This window comes from Peromyscus californicus, unplaced genomic scaffold (genome assembly GCF_007827085.1).
Source record: "Peromyscus californicus insignis strain IS unplaced genomic scaffold, ASM782708v3 Scaffold_9__1_contigs__length_137607984, whole genome shotgun sequence".
In the NCBI taxonomy this organism is placed as follows: domain Eukaryota; kingdom Metazoa; phylum Chordata; class Mammalia; order Rodentia; family Cricetidae; genus Peromyscus; species Peromyscus californicus.
The window spans coordinates 23,617,570-23,624,873 of NW_026294617.1; the positions used below are offsets into that span (position 1 = coordinate 23,617,570).

The window sequence follows — 7,304 nt, forward strand, 5'->3', positions numbered from 1 at the left end:
TGGAAACAGTTTTTGGCTTTTAAGAAAGCATAGTCTTTGGTAGCTACCAGCACTACCATGTGTTTGTCAGTAGATGCAATGTACTCTGTAACTGCTCTAAGTCTCAGCAAGTCTACTTGATATTAGAAGTCTTCTAGGTTGCAGTATTCTTGGGCATTGGGAATGCTGAATGGATATAGGTGGTAAGGACTGGAGCAAGCACACTGCATGTATCTTCTCTGTGCAAGGGCTTGCATCATGGGCTCGTTAAATTACACTGGTAGCATTACACAGACAATGGCAATCATTAATTCGAGTACTACTCTCCTAAGCTGGAAGTCTTGGTCAACTACAAAGGTCACAATTTCACAAGGCTGGCCTTGTCTGCCTTGAAGTTGGAAAGGAATCACACACACACACACACACACACACACACACACACACACACACACACACATACACACACACACACAAATATCTATAAGAGTTATTTCTTCATTCTTAGTTGGCACTTAAAAATGCTAACCCATTATTGTATAAGCAAGTGTATGCTTTTATGCTATTGTATAAAATGGCTTTAAGTTAGTGAATTTATTTTACTGGAGGATCTCAGGTAATAGAAGAGTTGTGTGAATGGTTTAAGTATGAGCCAGTGAAGAATCCAGACAAAGCTTGTGAAGTAGTTTAGGACTCTAAGAGAAGCACAGTCTCTTTTTTTTTTTTTAATTTATTTTAATTTATTTTGCAATACAATTCAGTTCTACATATCAGCCACGGATTCCCTTGTTCTCCCCTCTCCCGTCCCCCTCACCTTCCCCCCAACCCCCCCCCCCCCCCATTCCCATCTCCTCCAGGGCAAAGCCTTCCTCACAGACTGAGGTCAACCTGGTAGACTCAGTCCAGGTAGGTCTAGTCCCCTCCTCCCAGGCCAAGCCAAACAATCCTGCATAGGCCCCAGGTTTCAAACAGCCAACTCATGCAATGAGCACAAGATCTGGTCCCACTGCCTGGATGCCTCCCAAACAGATCAAGCCAATCAACTGTCTCATCCATTCGGAGGGCCTGTTCCAGTGGGGACCCCTCAGCCATTGGTTCATAGTTCATGTGTTTCCATTCATTTGGCTATTTGTCCCTGTGCTTTATCCAACCTTGGTCTCAACAATTCTTGCTCATATAAACCCTCCTCATTCTCGCTAATTGGACTCCCAGAGATCCACCCAGGGCCTAGTCGTGGATCTCTGCATCCAGATCCCTCAGTAGTTGGATGAGGTTTCTAGCACAACAATTAGGGTGTTTGGCCATCCCATCACCAGAGTAGGTCAGTTCGGGCTGTCTCTCGACCATTGCCAGCAGTCTGTTGTGTGGGTATCTTTGTGGATTTCTGTGGGCCTCTCTAGCACTTTGAGAAGCACAGTCTCTTTTAAGAAGACCTTTTAGGGCTGTAATCCCAGCACTCAGGAGGAGGAGGCAGGATAATCATAATGTTGAGGCCACCTTTGGCTATGTAACAAGGTCAAGAGAAACCTCGGTTACTGGAAATACCATTCAAAAATACAACAAAGCAAAACCAAAAAGATATTCTAAAAGCAGTGCAGTGTGGAGTTAGACAAACCCATGAAGTCTGCGTAAAGTTGCAACTGTTTCTGTGCATCCTAATGATTTATAATAATTACACATGAGCAAGGTTTGTTCTGTGCTACCCTTGACATCATTGTGATTATATTTAAAGTCTATGAGCAATTTAATCAGCACATTGTAGAATGAGCTGGAGGAAAGTGAGTGCAATTTAAAACAAATTTAGAGAACAAAAGGATATAAGTATCTAATTTATTTTTACCTATATTAGATAATAGTGTAGTAGGTATGGAGAGACAAACAGTAAGGTGATCCCATTTTGTTCCCAACAGTCTACTGTCTTGGACAGACAGCCTTGGTGCTGTCCTCAGGGCTTCCTCTTCACAAAGCAATTTAGGAAAAAAACTGATACAGTGAAATTCTTATTTATATACCACAGATAGTATCAACTTTTAGGAAAATACAGTCATGGAAACTTGATTGCCTGTGTTTTTTTATTGGTCTTTTAACTATTCCTCCAGTAAGAGAAAGAAAAACATGAATGTATAGGAAGATATGATTTGTTTTTTATGCTTATTCTGAAATTTGGATGGTTTTTATGGTGTTTATTCCCTGACATTCACCTGAGCTGTTCCTTTATTTTAAACACATATCTCTGTTTTGGTATTCTGTGCAGGGAACTTCCATCTGATTTGATTTCTCTGGCTCTCACACAATCAGGTAATGTTCTCATTTTCAAATGCTAATGTTCAGCTTTATATAGCAGTTAGTTGAAAACCTGTGACAATTACAATTCTTGTATGGTAAATATTTTAGTATTCTTAAAGAACTTTTATCTTGCCATTAAATAAACCATCTTATCAGATGCAGAAACACAGTAATTTAAACCCATTTTTCTTTTCTGTATTTCTTATTTTATATTGTTTATGGGCTATTCTGAGGCTTACCCACCCACAAATTCTAAATAAATTTACCAATGTCCCTAAATATGTTTGAATTCAATGAATAAAATAATGCACATTTTAAGTACTTAATATTTTCACACATATGTTTAAAGTTGTAAATCTTCACAATGTTTCTCTCTTGTGATAAAAATTACCTTCTGAAGGAGTGGTTTGAAGGTTGAATACATCCCTTAGATCGCTTCTCCATATCATAACAGCCTGAAGGGAAATGCAGTGGCTATTTGCTGTATTAGAAGTTGCTTCATCTATGTATTTAAATCTTCTTTGTAATATGTATGTTAGTAAAAGTTAGGTGGTCAGCAGTGAATATGTTTTCCGATTTCTTAAATTACTTATTTATTTTTATTACTAATTTGTTTATCATTTATATATGTGAGTGTTTTGCTTGCATGTATGTCTGTATACCATATGTGTGCCTGTGAGGGTCAGAAGAAGACATTGGTTTCCCTGGAACTAGAGTTATGGAACATTGTGAGCCACCTTGAGAGTGCTTGGAATCATATCCTGATCCTCTTCAAGAACAGTAAGTACTCTTAACCACTGAGCCATCTATCCAGCTCAGCAGTGAAAATTTGAAAACTTGAAACCTTTTCCTTTGAAATATGTATATATAAATGAATAAATATAAATGAGTAAATATAAATATAGGTGAATGATATTGACACATGTGTATATATATGCAAATAAATTAAATATATGCTTACTAACAAAATAGTCAATACTTTACTAAGAAAAAATAATTTTCCTTGCAAATAAAAGAAAATGGTTAAAATAGTAATCATCTCTATAAGAACAAAGTAAACAGTTGTGTATGTTAAAACATGAGGTTTTAAATTGAAAAATTATCCTATATCTTATGGATTGTTTTTAAATTATATTCATTATGGACGTAAAGTTAAATACAAGGAAGATATTTTGGGGTATTAAATTAGTTTTCAAGCTCTAATTACATAAGTCAGTTTTACAGATTCATACACTGTGCCAGTATTCTCTTAAACTAATGATAATGAAGATGCTGGTAGACCAGTCGTACTTAATTAGGCTTACAGCCCTGATGGCCTATTTGGGAGTTTGCATACTGGCATGTTTGTTTGGCATAAAGAGATATGGGATACAGCCAAGACTTTTTCATGCACATGAAAAGTGCCATCCGTATTCACAATCTCTATGCAGTCCATGGCATATTGCTGGGACAGAAAAAGGAACAAGGTTAAATGTTTTTATTTCATATTAAAATAACATTAAGCAAAACAAAAGGTCTAATTATATGTTGCAGGAACATCATTAGAACAATTTATCAAGAATACAACATACTGCATTTTGAATAAAATGTTTACTTATATATCTGATTGGAAATGTATGTTGGTGTTTGTATCCCACCCTGAATTTTAGAAATATTATCAGTAACTTAAACTCTTGATTATCCTACATTTACTATATTTCTGTATTTCATCGATTTTAAGTCTATCTTCCCGGCAAAGCTTAGTGTGATCAGGGCAGTGAGAAGGACTTCACTCCAGAGCATAGTCATTGTAAACACATAGGAAGTCAGCAAGTGAAGAGGCAGAAATCCTCTACAGAGTATTTCCTTGAATACTTATCTGTGCTTCTCTCCTTTTGTCCGTGGATATGACCAGGTATGTTATTTTATAAAGATTACAGACATTTGTTTTTTCTAACTTCACTTTCATCATTCTCCTCACAAAATCTGAGCTGCTCCTGGCTCTCTATGAATGAGAACAGTAGTTAATTAACTCTCACATATTTAGGCTCTTTGGGATTGGGATTGACTTCAGAGCTTTACTAACTGGGCTGTGCTGTATGGAGTCTGTAGAAGAAGCAAAGAAAAATTCCCCCATCTTCCATAAAGATTTGTTGAAATGTGCACCTGTAACAAAAGATTAACAAGAGAACAAGAAAAGTAAGCCTAATATAATAATTCATGTGGCATATCTATAACACAGGGAATGATTAGTTCTCAAAGACATGGCATCAAATTTCAGTGTGGAGAGCATCTTCAGTGAAGAAAAGTAAAACATGAGATGAAATGGAGAAAAAGAAGGAAAGGACCCCAGTCTCTAGGGATAATAACTTATAGAATTGGAACCAAGTGACAGATGGGACACAAATGCTAGCTAGTAAAACTTTTTAATCTAATGCCAACTCTAAATCTATACATTAATATTAAAAATACATTTAAAATTATTCTTTGAAAATTGTATACATCTATACAATGAATTATGATAGCATTCACACCTCCATTTATTCTCAATTCCCCTTCACCCACAGCATTTTCCCTCCAAAATTAAAGTGCTTTTAAAAGCATTTCATTTTAACATCCCATTGTGCGCACCTACTGTTTCTTGTATGTGCAAGGGTGTTTAGCCATCCATTGGAGTGTGGGAAATCTGCAAGTAGCCAAAGTCCTGAAAAAAAAAAAAGAAGTCTTCCTCAAATCATGTTCCCTAAACTGCCAATAGCGCCTCAGCTGGATGTGAGGCCTCATGAACCCTTTATGCTGGAATATTGATTGGTTTAATTTACATAGGTCTTGGTGGGTTACCAAAGTTGCTATGTGTTCATGAGCAATCAACATGTCATATCCAAAACACAGCATTACACATATCTCTTTCCCATTCTCAGGCTCTTACATCTTTTCTGTCTCTGCTTCTTACCTTTAAAAAAAAAAATTCTCTGAACCTTGGCAATGGGTTAATATAGAAGTACCATTCTAAGCTGATCTTTGCAACGTGTATGTATATGAGACACTTTGACTAGTTGTGTTTCTCCAGGAACTACTAGCTAATCTTAAGTGGTAAATAGTTATGTCTGGTAGAAATGGGTAAGAAACATTATACCTTTCTCCTGTGCCAACTTATTTCCAGTTTTCAGGCAACTAGTTTGTGAACAAAGAAGATTCCTTCAAGTGCTCATCTTTACTGCCACCAGACTAACAATTCTCATTTCAATGACATATTTGGGGTACCATTTCTTTTCACACACCCTCATGAACTCACTCTCTAACTCTAACAACTTGTCCATACTGCCATTGTTCTTAATTATCTCATGATTCTGACTCTCACTGTTCTGTTATGGTTATTCCTGTATAAGGAGTTTTTGCTTAGTAGATTTTAAGTTCCTAAGAGCACAATTTGTTTCTTATTTCTGTATAAAATTCTAAAGTGCATTTAAATGAAAAATAGATGGCTAGATAAAACATGAAATGACCTAAATTTGCAATGATGCTGTCATTGAGACTACCTTGTCATTCAAGCTAATGACACTTGCTCTGATACACTTAGGTAATTAATTATTCTTTGACCATCTGGCAAAAGGGGCAAGCATACTGTTAACTGTTTCAAAGATGTGAAAACAAATGCATGTAAGTCAAAACAAAGTCAAAATCTTTGGTTTTTAAGGAAAAGAATGAAGTTATTTATTTTATTAATGTACATGTGTTTGTCCGTTTGTACACGCATGCACATGAAATAGCACATATATAGATGTCAGGGGACAACATTTAGGATTCATTTCTTTCCACCCTCCACGTGATTTACAGGAAATGAACTCAAGTCATTAGACTAGGTGTAAGGAGTCCTTCTCTGCTCTGCCATCTTGCCAAGAGTTCTTCTAACATAGGGTCAATGCAGACTAAGTGACAGTACTAATCTCCAGTGGCCAAGGTGGCTTACTTGTAAACCAGCACTCTTCCCTCTAGGTTCTGAGTAGGGAATGGTCATGTTCTCACTGAAGAAAACTCCCTGGACCTCAGGACCTTCCATAATGGCTAGAGTTCCTAATTTGCTGTTCTGTTTTGATATTTAAAACTCACTCAGAATGGGATGGCTCTTTCAATGATCCATTGCATACTTTTGTCCTTTTACAACATAACCTGACTAAACACCAGACAATAGGGTAACAGACTGTAAGGTGACATGCATTGTAGGGTAACAGGGACTGCTCATATTCTGATTCTGAAAACATTACTCCATTTCTACATCACCACTACCATCAAATCCTTTGAATATGTGTTACCAGAAAGCTTTCTATGAGATGCACATTTGCTCCTTAGCTGAGACAAGTTCTTATCAAATTCTTTATAATAGACACAGTTATAAACAAACATTGTTACACTGCTAATCAACTGAATACTGTTTGAAAGAGTCTAGGATTTGCTAGCAGAAAAGATTAAAGAGGAATGGAAGAGTTTTTGTTAGATTTAAAATGCAGTACAGTGGTCAAAGGACAAAATTACTCAAGCTCCTACTGGAAATCGTGAGTCAGCATGGCTTGAAAGAAAATTTCACTAGAGGTTCAGAAATTGAAAGAGAGGCACCAATGTAGTAAAAACACTGTTTTGAAACAATAAAATCTATACTACAGAGATGAATAATTTTCATTTTATGACTTTACATTTATAACACATGGTAGCTTTATAAAACAAGAAGAAAATCAAACGTTACTACACTTGATCTTAGCCAAAAGGCCGAGAAGCGATAAAAAATCAAACGTTACATCTCTGATAGACTTCGGTTATCCCCTTTAATGTGAATTATTATATTATGGGGAAATAGTTTATGAATTTTATTGTTATTATTTTGACTCAATTCCTTGTTCTTCCTCTTACTAGATAGATGAACTTAACTCTTAATTTCTTTTCAAGTGACCCATCCATCATACATCAAATGAGCACAAAAATACTTGCTAAGTCTTCAGGAAAGGATGGAATAGTATGAAAGTTTTATTTGTAGAGGGAACCTGCTTGAAATGCCTTCATTATTTTGT

At 36.2% G+C, this 7,304-nt stretch overlaps 1 pseudogene; it reads right to left on the minus strand.

Moving 5' to 3' along the window:
* Nucleotides 1–6,816: 6,816 nt before the first annotated feature.
* On the minus strand, nucleotides 6,817–7,017 carry LOC128106855 (uncharacterized; annotated as a pseudogene).
* Nucleotides 7,018–7,304: the final 287 nt, after the last annotated feature.